Source organism: Rattus norvegicus, chromosome 15 (genome assembly GCF_036323735.1).
Source record: "Rattus norvegicus strain BN/NHsdMcwi chromosome 15, GRCr8, whole genome shotgun sequence".
Taxonomy (NCBI): Eukaryota; Metazoa; Chordata; class Mammalia; order Rodentia; family Muridae; genus Rattus; species Rattus norvegicus.
Window position 1 is genome coordinate 80,897,752 of NC_086033.1, and position 18,492 is coordinate 80,916,243.

Below are 18,492 nucleotides of genomic sequence, written 5' to 3' on the forward strand. Positions count from 1 at the left end.
CAATGTCCAATTTTCTGAGGAACCTCCAGACTGATTTCCAGAATGGTTGTACCAGTCTGCAATCCCACCAACAATGGAGGAGTGTTCCTCTTTCTCCACATCCTCGCCAGCATCTGTTGTCCCCTGAGTTTTTGATCTTAGCCATTCTCACTGGTGTGAGGTGAAATCTCAGGGTTGTTTTGATTTGCATTTCCCTTATGACTAAAGATGTTGAACATTTCTTTAGGTGTTTCTCAGCCATTTGGCATTCCTCAGCTGTGAATTGTTTGTTTAGCTCTGAACTCCATTTTTTAATAGGGTTATTTGTCTCCCTGCGGTATAACTTCTTGAGTTCTTTGTATATTTTGGATATAAGGCCTCTATCTGTTATAAGATTGGTAAAGATCTTTTCCCAATCTGTTGGTTGCCATTTTGTCCTAACCACAGTGTCCTTTGCCTTACAGAAGCTTTGCAGTTTAATGAGAACCCATTTGTTGATTCTTGATCTTAGAGCATAAGCCATTGGTGTTTTGTTCAGGAAATTTTTTCCAGTGCCCATGTGTTCCAGATGCTTCCCTAGTTTTTCTTCTGTGTATCTGGTATCTGGTATCTGGTGTATCTGGTTTGATGTGGAGGTCCTTGATCCAATTGGACTTAAGCTTTGTACAGGGTGATAAGCATGGATCGATCTGCATTCTTCTACATGTTGACCTCCAGTTGAACCAGCACCATTTGCTGAAACTATCTTTTTACATTTGATGATTTTGTCTCCTTTGTCAAAAATCAAGTGCCCATAAGTGTGTGGGTTCATTTCTGGGTCTTCAATTCTATTCCATTGGTCTATCTGTCTGTCTCTGTACCAATACCATGCAGTTTTTATCACTATTGCTCTGTAATACTGCTTGAGTACAGGGATAGTGATTCCCCCTGAAGTCCTTTTATTGTTGAGGATAGTTTTAGCTATCCTGGGTTTTTTGTTATTCCAGATGAATTTGCAAATTGTTCTGTCTAACTCTTTGAAGAAATGGATTGGTATTTTGATGGGGATTGCATTGAATCTGTAGATCGCTTTTGGTAAAATGGCCATTTTTACTATATTAATCCTGCCAATCCATGAGCATGGGAGATCTTTCCATCTTCTGAGTTCTTCAGTTTCTTTCTTCAGAGTCTTGAAGTTCTTATTGTACAGATCTTTTACTTGCTTTGTTAAAGTCACACCGAGGTACTTTATATTATTTGGGTCTATTATGAAGGGTGTCGTTTCCCTAATTTCTTTCTCGGCTTGTTTCTCTTTTGGGTAGAGGAAGGCTACTGATTTATTTGAGTTAATTTTATACCCAGCCACTTTGCTGAAGTTGTTTATCAGCTTTAGTAGTTCTCTGGTGGAACTTTTGGGATCACTTAAACATACTATCATATCATCTGCAAATAGTAATATTTTGACTTCTTCTTTTCTGATCTGTATCCCCTTGACCTCCTTTTGTTGTCTGATTGCTCTGGCTAGAACTTCAAGAACTATATTGAATAAGTATGGAGAGAGTGGGCAGCCTTGTCTAGTCCCTGATTTCAGTGGGATTCCTTCAAGTTTCTCTCCATTTAGTTTAATGTTAGCAACTGGTTTGCTGTATATGGCTTTTACTATGTTTAGGTATGGGCCTTGAATTCCTATTCTTTCCAGGACTTTTATCAGGAAGGGGTGTTGAATTTTGTCAAATGCTTTCTTAGCATCTAATGAAATGATCATGTGGTTTTGTTCTTTCAGTTTGTTTATATAATGGATCACGTTGATGGTTTTCCGTATATTAAACCATCCCTGCATGCCTGGGATGAAGCCTACTTGGTCATGGTGGATGATTGTTTTGATGTGCTCTTGGATTCGGTTTGCCAGAATTTTGTTGAGTATTTTTGCGTCAATATTCATAAGGGAAATTGGTCTGAAGTTCTCTTTCTTTGTTGTGTCTTTGTGTGGTTTAGGTATAAGAGTAATTGTGGCTTCGTAGAAGGTATTCGGTAGTGATCCATCTGTTTCAATTTTGTGGAATAGTTTGGATAATATTGGTATGAGGTCTTCTATGAAGGTTTGATAGAATTCTGCACTAAACCCGTCTGGACCTGGGCTCTTTTTGGTTGGGAGACCTTTAATGACTGCTTCTATTTCCTTAGGAGTTATGGGGTTGTTTAACTGGTTTATCTGTTCCTGATTTAACTTCGGTACCTGGTATCTGTCTAGGAAATTGTCCATTTCCTGAAGATTTTCAAGTTTTGTTGAATATAGGCTTTTATAGTAAGATCTGATGATTTTTTTGAATTTCCTCTGAATCTGTAGTTATGTCTCCCTTTTCATTTCTGATTTTGTTAACTTGGACACACTCTCTGTGTCCTCTCATTAGTCTGGCTAAGGGTTTATCTATCTTGTTGATTTTCTCAAAGAACCAACTTTTGGTTCTGTTGATTCTTTCTATGGTCCTTTTTGTTTCTACTTGGTTGATTTCAGCTCTGAGTTTGATTATTTCCTGCCTTCTACTCCTCCTGGGTGTATTTGCTTCTTTTTGTTCTAGTGCTTTTAGGTGTGCTGTCAAGCTGCTGACATATGCTCTTTCCTGTTTCTTTCTGCAGGCACTCAGCGCTATGAGTTTTCCTCTTAGCACAGCTTTCATTGTGTCCCATAAGTTTGGGTATGTTGTACCTTCATTTTCATTAAATTCTAAAAAGTCTTTAATTTCTTTCTTTATTTCTTCCTTGACCAGGTTATCATTGAGTAGAGCATTGTTCAATTCCCACGTATATGTGGGCATTCTTCCGTTATTGTTATTGAAGACCAGTTTTAGGCCGTGGTGTTCTGATAGCACGCATGGGATTATTTCTATCTTTCTGTACCTGTTGAGGCCCGTTTTTTGACCAATTATGTGGTCGATTTTGGAGAAAGTACCATGAGGAGCTGAGAAGAAGGTATATCCTTTTGCTTTAGGATAGAATGTTCTATAAATATCTGTTAAGTCCATTTGGCTCATGACTTCTCTTAGTCTGTCTATGTCTTTTTTTAATTTCTGTTTCCATGATCTGTCCATTGATGAGAGTGGGGTGTTGAAATCTCCTACTATTATTGTGTGAGGTGCAATGTGTGTTTTGAGCTTTAGTAAGGTTTTTAATCACTATTGCACTGTAATATTGCTTGAGTTCAGGGATAGTAATTCCCCCAGAAGTCCTTTTATTGTTGATAGTTTTAGCTATCTTGGGTTTTTTGTTATTCCAGATGAATTTGCAAATTGTTCTGTCTAGCTCTATGAAGAATTTTTATGGGGGTTGGAATTTTGATGGGGATTGCATTGAATCTGTAGATAGCTTTTGGTAAAATGGCCATTTTTACTATATTAATCCTACCAATTCAGAAGCATTGGGGTATTTTTCCATCTTCTGAGATCTTCTTCAATTTCTTTCTTCAGAGGCTTGAAGTTCTTATCATACATCTTATCATATCTTTCACTTTTGTGGTTAAAGTCTCACTGAGGTATATTATATTATTTTGGACTATTATGACATGAGTCATTTCCCTAATTTTTTGCTCAGAGAGAATCTTGAAGCAGTCACACTAAAATCAGGGACTAGAAAAGGCTGTCCATTCTTTCTCTGTATATTCAATATAGTATTCAATTCCTAGTTAGAGCAATCAGACATTGAAAGGAGGTCAAAGGGATACAAATTGGTAAGGAAGCAGTCAAAATATCACTATTTGCGGATGATATAATATATTTAAGTGACCCCAAAAGTTCCACCAGAGAATCCCTAAACCTAATACACAACTTCAGCAAAGTGGCTGGATATAAATGTAACTCAAACAATCAGTAGCCTTCCTCTACTCAAAGGATAAACAGGCTAAGTAAAAAATTAATGAAACAATACCCTTCAGAATAGCCACAAATACTATAAAATACCTCGGTGTGACTCTAATCAAGCAGGTGAAAGATCTGTATGACAAGAACGGCAGGTCTCTGAAAAAGAAATTGAAGATCTCAGAGGATGGAAAGATCTCCCAAGCTCTTGGATTGGCAGGACTAATATTGTAAAAATGGCCATCTTGCCACAATCAATCTATAGATTCAATGGAATATCCATCAAAATTCCAATTCAATTCTTCATAGAGTTAAAAAGAGCAATTTGAAAATTCATCTGGAATAACAAAACCTCAGGATATCGAAAACTGTCCTCAACAATAAAAGAACTTCTGAAGAATCACCATCCCTGACCTCAGGCTGTATTACAGAACAATAGTGATAAAAACGGTATGGTTTTGGTACAGAGACAGATAGGTAGATCAATGGAACAGAATTTAAGACCCAGAAATGAACCCACCCATCTGTGGTCACTTGATGTTTTACAAAGGAGCTAAACCATCCAGTGGAAAAAATATAACATTTTGAACCAATAATTCTGGCTCAACTTGTGGTCAGTATGTAGAAGAATGCAAATCGATCCATTCTTATTGCCCTGTAAAAAGCTCAAGTCTGGGGTTGGGGATTTAGTTCAGTGGTAGAGCGCTTGCCTAGCAAGCGCAAGGCCCTGGGTTCGGTCCTCAGCTCCGAAAAAACAACAACAACAAAAACAAAAACAAAAACAAAAACAAAAACAAAAACAAAAACAAAGCTCAAGTCCAAGTGGATCAATCACCTCCACATTTAACCTTATATACTCAAACTAGTAAAAGAAAAAGTGGGGAAGAGCCTCAAACACATAGGCACTGGGGAAATTTTTCTGAACATGAATGGCTTATGCTCTAAGATCAAGAATCAACAAATGAGACTTCATAAAACTATAAAGCTTTTGTAAGACAAAGGTCACTGATATTAGTACAAAACTGCAGCCAAAGATCTTTACCAATCCTACATCCAATAGAGGACTGATATCCAATATATTCTAAAAAGTTAAGAAGTTAGACTCCAGAGAATCAAATAACCCTATTAAAAATGGGGAACAAAGCTAAACAGAGAATTCTCAACTGAGGAATATTGAATGGCTGAAAAGAACTTAAAGTAATGTTCCAAACCATTAGTTATCAGGGAAATGCAAATCAAAACAACCCTGAGATTCCACCTTATACCAATCTGAATGATTAAGATAAAAAAACTCATGCGACAACAGATGCTACAGAGGATGTGGAGAAAGAGGAACACTCCTCCATTGTTGGTGGGATTGCAGACTGGTAAAACCATTCTGGAAATCAGTCTGGAGGTTCCTCAGAAAATTAGACATTGTACTACCTGAGGTCACAGTTACACCACTCCTGGTCATATACCCAAAAGATGTTTCAACATATAACAAGGTTACATGCTCCACTATGTTCATAGCAGCCATAGTTCATAGAACCCAGATGCCCTTCAACAGAGGAATGGATACAGAAAATGTGGTCCATCTACACAGTGGAATATTACTCAGCTATTAAAAACAATGACTTCATGAAATTCATAGGCAAACGGATAGAACTAGAAAATATCATCCTGATTGAGGTAACCCAATCACAGAAAAAAATACACATGGTATACCGTTGCTCTAAAATTAGAAAAAAAATATGTTGCCTTTTACCCCCACTAGGTCAGGCACCACAATGCCCCAGGATATCTGGTAGATATCATCATCTCAGTCAGCAAAGCCTCTCACCTGCTTTGCTTTATCCCATATCACATTGCCAAAGGTTTCTCTCTGCGCCTGGCAGCAATCTATCCATCTAATTCCCAAGGCAGGATGCCACCATGCCAGTAATATACATCCCAATTCCATGATTTAGTGTCCAAGCTGCCACGTATTCTCTTCAACTTTAATTGCCACAAGAAAAATAAAGAACACATAACACAATAACCTCAGATACAATTGATAATATATAATCGCCCACCTAAACATACAAAGCCCTGTACACATCCATCCCTTAAGAACATTCATAACAACCTATAAAGACTCAGAGTGAAATCTTAACATCAGCCTTCACGTTCTCTTGGTGGCTTCTTCTGCCTCGCTCCAGTCTCCTCCCTCCCCCTAAAACTTTTCTCCTGCCCATCCTTTCTTCTCGTCCAATGAGAGGCCTCATTCTATCTTGTACCTGCCTTCACTTGTATGACATCTTACAGTATGCAATAACTGATCACTGGATATTAGCCCAAAATCTCGAGTTACCCAAGATACAATTTATAGACCACAGGAAGCTCAAGAAGAATAAAGACAAAAGTGTGGATACTTCAGTACTTAGACTGGAGAACAAAATACTCACAGGTGGAAATACTGAGACAAAGTGTAGAGCAGAGACTGAAGGAAAGGCCATCCAGAGATAACCACTCATGGAGATCCATCCCACATACAATCACCAAACCCAATCACTGTTGGGGATGCCAAGAGGTGCATTCTGACAGGAACCTGATAAAGCTGTCTCCTGAGAGGTTCTTCCAGAACCTGACAATACAGAGGCAGATGCTTGCAGCTGACCACAGGACTGAGAGAGGGATCTCTAATGAAGGAGTTAGAGAAAGAACTGAGGTAGCGGAGAGGGTTTGCAACCCAATATTGAACAACAATATTAACCAACAAGACACCCCTGAGCTCCCAGGGATGTACCACAAGCCAAAGAGAGCACATGGAGTGACCCATGGCTCCAGCTGCATATATAGCAGAGGATGGGCCTTGTTGGAAATCAAGTGGAGGAGAGGCCCTTAGTCCAGTGAACTCTTGATGATCCAGTGCAGGGGAATGATGCCAGGGTGTGGTGGAGGCAGGTAAAGAGTCTGTGGTTGGGGGAGCACCCTCATAGTGGCAGGGATTGGGAGGATCTGATGGGGAGTTTCTGGATGGGAAACCGGGAAGCAGTAAAACATTTGAAATGTAAATAAAGAAGATATCCAAATAACAAAATTAAAAAATAAAACAATAAATAAATACCAAATCTATAAATTAAAATTCTGTAAGATAAATAATGAAAGAAATGTAATTCAGAATGAAAAGATTTCATTTCTCCTTTTAAAAGTAATAGTAGAAAGATAGGGAATTGTTTTGCTCAGAGAGTTTTAGTTCCAGTGATTTTAACATTCAAGATGACCTATTTTATAGAGTAGATAAATGGAAAGTAAAAGAGATTCTAGAAAAAAAATTGAAAAAGAGATCTCTTAAGTCATGAAAATGTGAAATGATGCCTTTAACTTACCCATAGAGAAATGAGACCTAGTAGAAGTAGAAGGATCTCAATCACTCAGGAATATGCCTTTGTCTGTGTAAACTGAGTTCAAATCCACTTTTGAAATATCCAGTCATCTTTTAAATGAGATCACTTGTCTTGTCACATCTCGCAAAGGCAGTGGTTAGAGTAATAGACATTGAGGTCAGACCATTTGGCTTTAAACTCAACTTAGATTGCTCGTGAGATCTTGGAAACTTCACCTCCCTGTGTTCCCGTGAGGAGTACAAAAGCTTATTGTTCTGCATTTTCTTCTCTTATTTGTAGATCCTACAATTGATGAACACATAGGAACCATATCTGTCTGTCCATCCATCCATCCAACCATTCATAAACACATATGCATATGAAAGCAGAAGCAAGAATGGAGAATAGACGCATACCAGTGAATAGAGACGGAGGAGGAGAGCATGAAATGTGGAGGAGGAAATTATGGCCAAGGAACATGACATAATTGGAAGGATTCATCTTCTTGGAAGTCAAGAATTCTTACAATTTATCTACACCTAAAAGGACATAGAATAAAGGAAATTATTATAAAGCATTTAGAGCAAGGTCTGGTATATAGAAACTATTGAATATATTTTAAATATTCACTGCAGCCATTTCTGTAAGTTATTTGTTGAGAAGTACAAGCTGTGATAGTTGTGACTTGATACTGAGTCACAGGGATGACTCTACCTAAGACAAAATACAACAGAGCCTATGTACATGTGAATTTACTCTCTGTTGGTTTTATGTTCTCTAAATAGGTGACATATCACTTACATGTTTAAATACCTTTTTTACTAAGTCTGAAAAGATTGGATGTTTAATCTACAAATTTTCTTCATGAAATGAGTTTTAAACATTTGGTTAATCTTTGTAAAAGCACTTGCAATGTGCATTTCTCTCTTGATTCTGCAAGGGACTTTGTAGAAAGTAAATGAGCCCAACTAAAGTTTCCAATGGCAACATTTGCTCCTTTATCTCAGAACCGGGGTCATAGGACAAACTGTGAAAGCGCCTTAAGCTAAGGAATAAAGGGGCGAAGAAGTTAGAAAGGGAGCGTTTTTGCATTCATTTCACACTATGATTCCAGAGGAAGAATGAAACCACTAGGATCGCCCCTGCCAAACCAGGGGTCAAATAGTTATGCCAATCACACTCATTGTGCTCAGAAAAGCTAGGTTTTGTCTGCGTTCACAACAGTAGATTTCCCTTATGCTAATCATCCCATAGGATCTAACTCTACAGATTTATTTTTCTAACATCTTTACTGTGCTCAGTAGCATATGTGGGGAGAGATAAAAACCAATGTAATTCAGGACACACATCGGAAAGTACTTATCTCTATTATATACAGAATTTAAGATACTTGGGCCATTAGCAACATTACCTTGGTGCATGGTGCTGTTTGTACAGCTCAACTATGAAAGTACTGGGAGATATCTCAAGTCAAATTTAACAACGGAACGACCAGCTTGTCACTAAGTTACTCTCCATGCTGGATATAGTAGAATCTTGCACTCTTTCTAAATGATGCACGTTACTCAGAATTCAGTAGAACAAATTAGTAACTATGCATGGTCCAGAGAGATAAGCACAATGTTTTATGTAGTCTGGTGTGTAAGTGAGCTATGGTACTGGTAGAAAAATTGATTCTCTATGCTGAAAGCCAACTTCTCAAAAAGGACTGAAAGGAATACACAAATATAGAGATGTCTCATAACATGATACTCTTATGAGCAAAATGTTGAAATAAACTTTAAACTTTGCTTCCTTGAAGAAATAATTAACTGAAGAATTAAATATAGAAATGAATGTAGTAGAGGTTTTAGTTTGAAATGTTTCAGATAATTTTGCTTTCAAGATAGTAATTCAACACCAGAAGCCAAACAACCTGAGAATTTGAACAAGTTTAATGATTTTCTAATTAATTTATCTAGATAGAACTGAGACTCAAGTTTTACAATATGAGATGTAAATTTTGTGTGTGTTTTAATAATCGTCTTATGCTTTATCCAAGACAAAGTCTCTAATTCTCAATTATAAAAGGGATCCCCTTCAGGGATCCATTTTCACAGAATCATTCCGGAACTGTTCTTAAAAATTAAACTTGGAATCAACTCTGTTAATCCTAACATTTTTTAAAATATCCAATTTTCTCTTTGAAACACAAATGCAGAGATACCCACAAAACAATATACACATAGACATAGACAAACACATGTAAAAACACACACACACACATACATACGGAACTGACCAGTGTGGTTTTGTTGTTATTGCTGGCAAGAAATCTATGTTTGAAGTTACCTATATAGGATATTTTGATGCAGAATGAAATTGAGAACCCCTGAAGTATCAAATATTTATGGAAGTCAAAATAATTTCAAAAGAGTCCCCCTTTGAAAATGTATTAACAGACTAAACAAAATTTCTTGTTTAAGTTGACCCCTGCCAAGCAAAATATTGTTTACCTTGCCTGGAGTCTTTATTTGAGGATGATCCTTACAGGCAAAAGCACCATGTTGTATGCTCTGTGATCTTATTCACTTGGCCTTATCACAGATGTAAAGGTAGTTATTTATATAGACCTGATCATAATAGGTTCAGCAAAAAGATAATTGTTCACAATTTGAACAGTGAGAGTATAATGTGATAATATTCTTTTAGGGCATATTAATCAGAATAAGAAGCAAATAGGATAGGAAGAGTAAGATGTAGAGTCAGCAAATAGTAGGGCACTTCTGAGGTATTTGATTCATTGTGAAAAAGATTACCTAGGGACAGCTGTAGACAAAAGAGTAAAATCAAAGAATGTGTATAAAAAAACAGAAAAGCAAGGAGGAGTAAAGGTAGATGTGTGTAAAAATGCCCACTAGTGCCTGGTATTACATAGGCATTATACTGTGATAGTGATCTGGAGTACAAATCTGCACAGTGTAATTACAGAATTTATAACTAATTTTCATAATATGATGGATCCTGGGTTTTGTCAACCATATCCTCTTGAAGATATTTCCCAGTGTTTTTGTGTTTTGTACCCTAATTTTTATTATCTTCCTTGAATTACGATACATCTAAAGATTTACACATCATGTAGGAATGTGCCTTCATATACCACATAGAATCAACTAGGGTATTTCTTATAACACATAATTTCAACCCCCTCATTTTTTTTCAATCCAACTTCCATGATGTTTCAAGAGACATGTCCCAATAAACACCCTACATACAAATTTCTTCATCAGCATCTTTCTTTGAGAAATTAATCCATGATACATTTTACCTATATTCTCAAAAATATTACTGGAGAAATCAAACAAAGTAATTGATATTTTAATCACCAAAAGATATTAGCAACATGTAAACCAAAATTAACCTAAGACTCAAAAAAGCAGAAAAAAAATTAAGCAATTCAAGTTGGTTTGGCTTAATTGTAAGTAACCTGAGATTCTTTCTTGGCATAAAGTTAGTTTCTGTGATTGCTTCTCTATTGAAGTGTTTTTCTCCTGAAAGTTATTCCTGGTGTACCTGAGTTTGCAGAGTTAAATGAACTACAGAATTTCACAGTTGAAATATAAGTTATCATCTTATAATAATTTCAAATATTTAAAAAATAATTTTTAAACAGATATTTCTTTTTTTGTTGTTTTTTTTTTGTTTGTTTTTTTGTTTTTTTCGGAGCTGGGGACCGAACCCAGTGCCTTGCGCTTCCTAGGTAAGCGCTCTACCACTGAGCTAAATCCCCAGCCCCTAAACAGATATTTCTATGCTCTTTCTGTAACTAGGCATGCATATGAAATAGCTATCATATATCCCCATATTCGTAAAATTTGTATTCAGTTTAGAATGCAGGAAAAGATGTTACACTGGGCATCAAAGCACTTGTGATTACAGTTCTTAGCAGTGGAATACAGGACAGTCTTAACCTTGAGAAAAGCCTAGGCTATGTTATTGAGCTCAAGGTCAGTCACGGTTACACAGAAATAGAAAACATGCATGCAATGACATTATACAAACTGATCAGATTATACTTGCATATTTTTGAGTGTGTGTGTGTGTGTGTGTGTGTGTGTGTGTGTATGTGTGTAACAACAGTTTTTCAAAGGCTTTAAGTTTGATAAAGAGCAAGAAGATGGTTTGGAAAGATTTGGAAAGTAGAAATGGAATGGGGCACTGATGTTACTATATTATATTGTCAAAATATAAAAAAATAATTTTAACAATTGCTTCAAACATCTGCTTCTTCTGAGCAAAAATGTAAAGATAAGCAGGCATGAAATTTCCATTCCACATGATGACTGAACAACACTGAGCACACTTTCAATAGGTTTATGTCCTAATATTGATTTGTGTTTGTTCAAAGGCCAAGAAAATAATATATCTAATGCAGACTCATCTACAAATATGACTACTCATTGAGCAATGTATGATCTAGACCAGCTTAAAAAATCAATCAGGCTTAAATTACAGATCCCAAAAAGTATAATGTGAATATAAGTTGTACAGTATGCCAACAAGCCTGGAATGCACTTTGCCCAGATTCAATAAACTTCAAAGCTTTTGATGTATACCTTGTTAGGAGAGGCTGAAGCTCTATTTAGGAATTCATAGTCAATAGGGATTTATGTGTAATGTCTGCTGATATTTATGGTAGAGGTTAGGCATAGGATTATTCAAAGCTTTATTATTATGCCTATCAAAAGTATTCACAAGTTTTCAAAAACATGCATCCCTTTGCATACTATCCCATTAGGTGTTAATATTACTTGTAGTTTATACTAATTCCTGAGTTAGTAATAAGCATTATTTTATTAGACAAGAATAGCTAAAACATTCAGGGAACTTACATTGAACAGCAGTAGCATGACAAATTTACATGAAATACCTTTTATGATACTTCTATTTCTCTGCTCAAAAATGTTTTTGTATGTACCTTCTGTGACACTCTCAGCAGTAGGCTAGAGTGATAGAGTAAGCGATATGTTGATTTAGGTTCCTTATGCAGGGAAAGATGATAGCTTAGGCTACTAACCCTCACCAAGAAGCTCTGAGAGTTACACAGGACATTTGCTGTTGCTAGCCTTCACATTAACAGGTTGCAGACAAAAGGAAGTCCTTCTCTTATACTTCTGTGTAGCTACTCTCGTGGTCTCCTCTACCTCTCCATGTTGCGGCTGCAGATTATATGAGTCTCTCCCCTGCCTGTGCCACCAAGAGGCAGGCACGTGACAAGGCCAGCTGTACCATTGTCATGCCTTCGGAGCCAGCTTAACTGCAAACCTGACAACCAGGGCCAGCTGTACTGTGCTTCCTGGGGCCTGTTTTCCTGCTCTCAGGCCTTCCTGCCCAGCTCTCCCACAATCCTTAGGCAAAGAGTTGGGCCAGCACTACACAGTCCTCAGCCATCAACATAGCCCCATGTGGCAGGCCAGAGCAGAGATGTCTGTCTGACCTTTGATGTCACAGACCCAGGCAGGACCCTCATTAACAGCACAGACCTCACCATGGCCTTAAGTGGCATCGCTAGTTACTCATATCAGGCAGTTCTTTGCTGTCCTTGACTTTTCAGTTCCGCCTCTCTTCATTGTGTACACATCCACATGCTTTGCTTTCTCTTCCACCTCTCTACCATATATTGATCATCATAGAGGGGCCCAGGACCTCTGGGTATCGGGTTCATCTCAGGAGTGCTATGCCCTGCCTATGCTGTGTTGCATTGAGCTTGGGTCATCTTGGGTATTGTCTGCCAGGTGGGCTAGTGTGGCACCAGACTGGGTTTGTCTCAGGCTTGCTCTCGTTTTTGCCACTATTGAACTAGCTCATCTTACAAGGAAAGTAATCCTTGTAGATCAAGCAGCTTGTATCTGTGCTTGTGTTTACCTCTCTCCTGTGTTATTATACAGAGTAGCTTCAAGTACCAGGAACACCAGTCAGTACGAGTAAAGGTTCCAGGTAGTCAGCTGCTGGAATTCTCAGTGTTCAACGATTTTCGTAGGTGTTGTTTTCAGCAAGAGAGCCTCAACTGCCGTCTGCGGTGAGCCACCAGCGACCCGGGTGACAGTCCAGATTGCTTGGGTGTTCCCATAGGACCATTTTGGCAGTAGCACAATGAGATTTAACTCATTTCCTGTACTGGGACCTTTGTTTAATGTTAGGAATCTTCTACAGTATTAAGTTTCTACGTGACCCTTTACTCAGTCCTTATGTTTACCTGTCTCTCCCCTTGTTCCTTCCATTCGCCCTCCTCTTCACTTCCGCTCCCCATTTGTTCCTCTCAGTTTAGATCCTCCTCCATCTATAAATACCTACTTTCTTTCCCCATCCCTCCTGCATAGTCCCTGACTCTGTACCTGACCTACATGGTTACATGAATTGTACCCTAATTATTAAAGTCTGAACAGCAAACATTTACATTTAAAGGACATCTACATACAAGCAAATACACACCATATTTCTCTTTCTGAGTCTAGGTTACCTCACTCAGAAATGTGTTTATTTGTTTGTTGTTTTCATTTGTTTTTTTTTGTAGCCAATCTATTTATATGTGAATTTCAAGATTTTGTGTTATTTAAAGGCTGAGCAATAATCCATTATGTAAACAAACACATTTTCTTTATGTATTCATCCATTGATAGGCTGCTTCCAATTTCTGGCTATTATGAGGAAAACAGCAATGAAAATAGTTGAGTGACTGTCCTTGTCTCAGTTTGATACATGCTTTCAGCATAGGATTCGAAAAGTGATATACCTAGATTTTGAGGTAGATCTACTCCTAACTTTCTAAGAATCTGCCACTATGATTTCCATAGTAACTATACACATTTTCACTACCTACCTTCTCCTACCCAGCAATGAATGAGTGCACATTTACTCCACACCACTGCCAGCATGAGCTGTCACTCAATCTATTGATTTTGGCCATTTCGACTGGTGTAAAATGAAATTTTCCTGACCACTAAAGATATTAAATATTTGTTTCTTAACCTTTTTTGTTTGTTTGTTTCCTCTTCTGAGAATTCTCTCTTTAGAGCTGTATTCTATTTTTTAATTGGGATGTTTCTGTTCATGATATCTAGTTTCTGGAGTTCATTTTATATACTTTACATACCAGCCCTCTATTGGATATGTAGTTATTAAGAATCATCTCCATTCTTTTGCTTTGCATTTTGTCTAAGTGATAGTAACTTTGTCTTGCTGAAGATTTTCGGTTCCATGATGTCCCATTTATTAATTGGTGGTCTTAGTACCTGTGCTACCCGAATTCTGTACAGAAAGTCCATTCATGCTCCAAAGAGTTCAAGACTATTTATGACTTTTTCTTCCTTTGGCTCCATGGACTGTGAGAATTGATATCCTTGGTCCACTAGCCATTGAGTTTTGTTCAGGAATGTAAGTATGGCTCTGTTTTCATTCTTCTACATTAGCTATTCAGTTTCAGCACTATCATTCCTCGGTGATGCTATCTTTTATCCAGGGTTTATTTCTAAATTCTTAATCAAAAGTTAGGTGCTTGTGGGTTGTAGAATTATTTTTGCTTCTTTAATTATATGCCAATAAGAAAAGTGTTTTTGTATCAATATCACACTTCTTTTATTAGTATATCTCTGCAGTGCAATTTGAGATGAGAAATAGTGAGACCTCTAGCAGGTTTTTATTCTGGATTATTTTCTGTTTTCCAGATGTTTTCTTAATCTTGCTTTTCATTTGTGTTCTCTCTCTCTCTCTCTCTCTCTCTCTCTCTCTCTCTCTCTCTTTCTCTCTCTCTCTCTCTGTGTGTGTGTGTGTTTGTATGTGTTTCCATAGGATACTGAACTTGTCCTTTCAATTTCTATGAAGAAGTATGTTAGAAATTTGTTTAATCAAGATTGCATCAAATCTGTTGATTGCTTTCAGTAGGATGTCAAATTTTTCTATATTATTCCTACCAATGATTTAGCACGGGATGCTGTTCCCATCTTCTGGTATCTTTCCCAGGATCTATCATCATTGTCTTAGATGTTTTATTATACAAGTCTTTTACCTGCCTTGTTAGAATTATTCCAAGACAATTTATTCATTTAGTTTGGAGACTTCAGTGAAAGATACTGCTTCCCTGATTTCTTTTGTAGTCCACTTGCTGTTTGTATATGGGAAGGCTACTGAGTTTTGTGTATTAACTTTGCGTTTGGTAAGAGTGTTTATCAGCTATAGGAGTTTTTCAGACAGATACTTAAAAGGTCATTTAAATGTGCGATCATATCACCTGCATATAAAATTACTCTGACTTCTTCCTTTTTTATTTTTTTTTCCCATTGGTTGTTTTCAGTTGCCTTATTGCTCTAGCTAAGATTCCAAATGCTGTATTGATTAGGTATGGAGAAGACAACCTTGTCTTATTCTTAATTTTAGTAGAAATTTTAGAATGAAATTTCTTTTCATTCAGGTTGATGATTGATGTAGGGGCCTGGATTTCAGAGAAGAGTATTATTAGGTGACCTGCAAACCATTTTTTGTGACATTTTGGCAAAGAATGTGGCTGTTTTTTGACCTTATAAGAAAATCTGCCTGAGGCTAAGAGTTATGGATTAATAACTTTGTCAGAGAAGAGTTCTAGACAGCCTAGTATTTACTTCATTATTTGTAATTGGCGGTCATACTTAAGCAAACCTATAACATAAAGAAGCATGCTAAACTTGAAAAAAATACAAAATGTACGGTTTGCAGAGAAAACAAGCACCAGTAATCTTAACGGAGTCAAGTCCAATGAAAAGAATATAGAATGTTAAAGGAAAACTGATGATAAATGGAATAAAGGGAGTGGTGGCCTCAGGGCGAGACCCCACCCCGCTAAGCTTCCAACTTGTAGAAAGGAAGTAAAGTTTCAGGCCAGGTATGATGGCGCACACGTTTAATCCTAGCACATGGGGAGCAGAGGCAGGAGCATCTCCTAGTTTAAGGTAGGTCTGGTCTAACTTGGGCAAAAATGAAAGTTGGTGAAAATGTATTTGAATGAGTAGGTCATGTTTCAGTCCCAGAAAGCTACATGAACTTGGGAGCTTTGGTGAACAGGTTCTGAATTTCAACTCAAGCATAGACTAAAGGGTTATGGAATCTACTTCCGTGACTAAGAAAAGCCAGGGATGCTACTCACACATCAGGAGTGTCCTTGAACAGAGGCCCTTAGAGGCCTTTGATTGAAGTTGTGAAGATGAAGCCTGGATGTTGTTTGAAAGCCCAAGATGTTGGAGATAGCAGAGCATGGGACACTTGGAGAGGAAAACTGCAGACCAGGTGAGGAACAGTTAAGACCTAGGTAGCCCCGCCTTTCTGCCATTACTGCAGTCATTTTGTTTTATGCCTATAGCCAGCCATCTTACATGGTTACAAAGGACCTTTCTTGTGTCCAAGGTAATCAGTAACCATATCCTGTTAATTTCTATGGTTCGGTGTTCTTGGAAATTTCCCAGACCCTTGCACTCCTTTAGAGCCAATCACAATAGAGGTCAGTTAGAACTACTTTGTATATATGGTTAGTGACAATAAGCTTTGACCCAAATCAACCATTACATCTGCCTGACAGCACATCCTGCACCTGTGGGTGTGTGAGAGCTTTTATGGTTGCTATGAGTGTTAGTAGTTTTTGCCTTTAGAAGCTGTTGCTGGGAAACGTCAGGGTTGCAGTCTCAGCTCTTCAGTCTGACCTGCATCCTTGATTGATTCGTCTGGGAGGATATGTGTTCAATAAACTATCCATGTTAGACTGAGATAGGTGACTGAGTGGTTTGTGGGGGTGAGTCCTGGACTCTGACAGAGCCAGTCTAGAGAGAGAAGTGTGTTTCCATAAACAAAGCTGAAAGGAGTTGGAGATTTGAAGAGCCCCTTGTCATGAGACATGTAGGTGCAGAGATTGGAGTTAATCATGCTGGTTTTAGGTCTTGCTTTTGTCTAATATTTCCTCAGTATGTTCCCTTTCCTCTGTTTTGGAACAGTAGTGTGTGTATTGTGACACTATATTGGAAGTGCATGATCTGCCTCATTAATTTTTAATTTACAGTTAAGATATTGCCTTGAGTGTCAGAAGAGACTTTGAACTTTGGACTTTAAGAATAATGTTGGGAATCTTATAGACTATGAAGACTTTTGAAGTTGGCTTGAATGCATTTTTACCTCAGGATACGCCTACATGCTTTTGGAGGCCAGGAAGTGAAATGTGGTCATTTGAATAGAAATGGATCCTATAGGCTCATAATTTAAATAAATGATCATTACAGAGTGGCAGTAATTGGGGAGAATTAGGAGGAGTAGCCTTGTTAGAATAGGTGTGGCCTTTTTGGAGAACATATATTACTGGGAGATGGCTCTTGGGTTTGAAAAATTCAACTCAAGCCCAGTGTCTCTCTCTTCCTGACACTGGCCAATGAGAATGTAGAACTCTCAGCTCCTTCTCCAGTGCATGTTACCCTCTGGACCTATAAACCAGCCCAATTAAATGCTTTCCTTAATAAGGGTTGCTACTGTCACACTCTGACAGAAACAATTAAAATTATCAGGTTGCAAATATTGAACCATCCCTACCTCTCTATGATGAAGCTTATTTGGTCACAACAGATGATGTCCTTGATGTAGTCTTGTTCTTGGTTTGCAAATGTTTTGTAAAGAATTTGTTCATCTATGTTCATGAGGGAAATTGATCTGAAATCTCTGTATTTGTTCTATCTTTTTTGTGGTTTAAGGTATCCAATAACTGTAGCCCATAAAAAATTAATCGAAAATACTTCTCCTATTTTTGTTTTGTAGAATAATTTAAGGAATAAGTATTGGCTGTTTTGAACTATTTATTCTTGATTTAACTTTTATAGGTTATCTAAATTTAGAGAAAGTTATACATTTCACTAGATTTTCCAATTTTGTAGAAGACAAGATTTAAGTATGTCCGTATTATTTTCTCGATTTCCTCAGTGTCTGAGTTGGTATGCCTGGTCCTCTTTTGTCCCTATATTTTAATAGACTGAATCAACTCTCTACACTTCAAATAATTTGGCTAAGGGTTTGTCAATTGGTTTCTCTAAGTCCCAATACAGGCTCCACAAATTCTTTCTTTTGTTTTTGCTTCTGTTTGTCTGTTTATACCTTACTGATTTCAACATTGAAGTATAATTTTTTGCTGTCTACTCTTTTGGGCTTTATTTCTTCTTTCAATTTTGGAGTTTTCTGGAGTACTCTTAAGATAGGAGTGTTCAATCTCTTTAATTGTTTTTATGTGCCTTAGGACTTAGTACTATGAACTTGCCTAAGAAAAGTCTTTTTCATTTTATAAATCTGTGCATCTTGTT

At 37.4% G+C, this 18,492-nt stretch overlaps 1 long non-coding RNA gene across 2 annotated transcripts in view; it reads right to left on the minus strand.

Moving 5' to 3' along the window:
* The window catches only part of LOC134482001 (uncharacterized), a 28,857-nt gene extending 15,555 nt beyond the window's left edge, over positions 1-13,302 (minus strand). The window contains exon 1 of one of the 2 annotated variants that reach the window (XR_010057994.1): positions 13,061-13,302. This is a non-coding gene — a long non-coding RNA (uncharacterized LOC134482001). The remainder of the gene's footprint in view (positions 1-13,060) is intronic. The other variant, XR_010057993.1, reaches the window with a different exon arrangement.
* Positions 13,303-18,492: the final 5,190 nt, after the last annotated feature.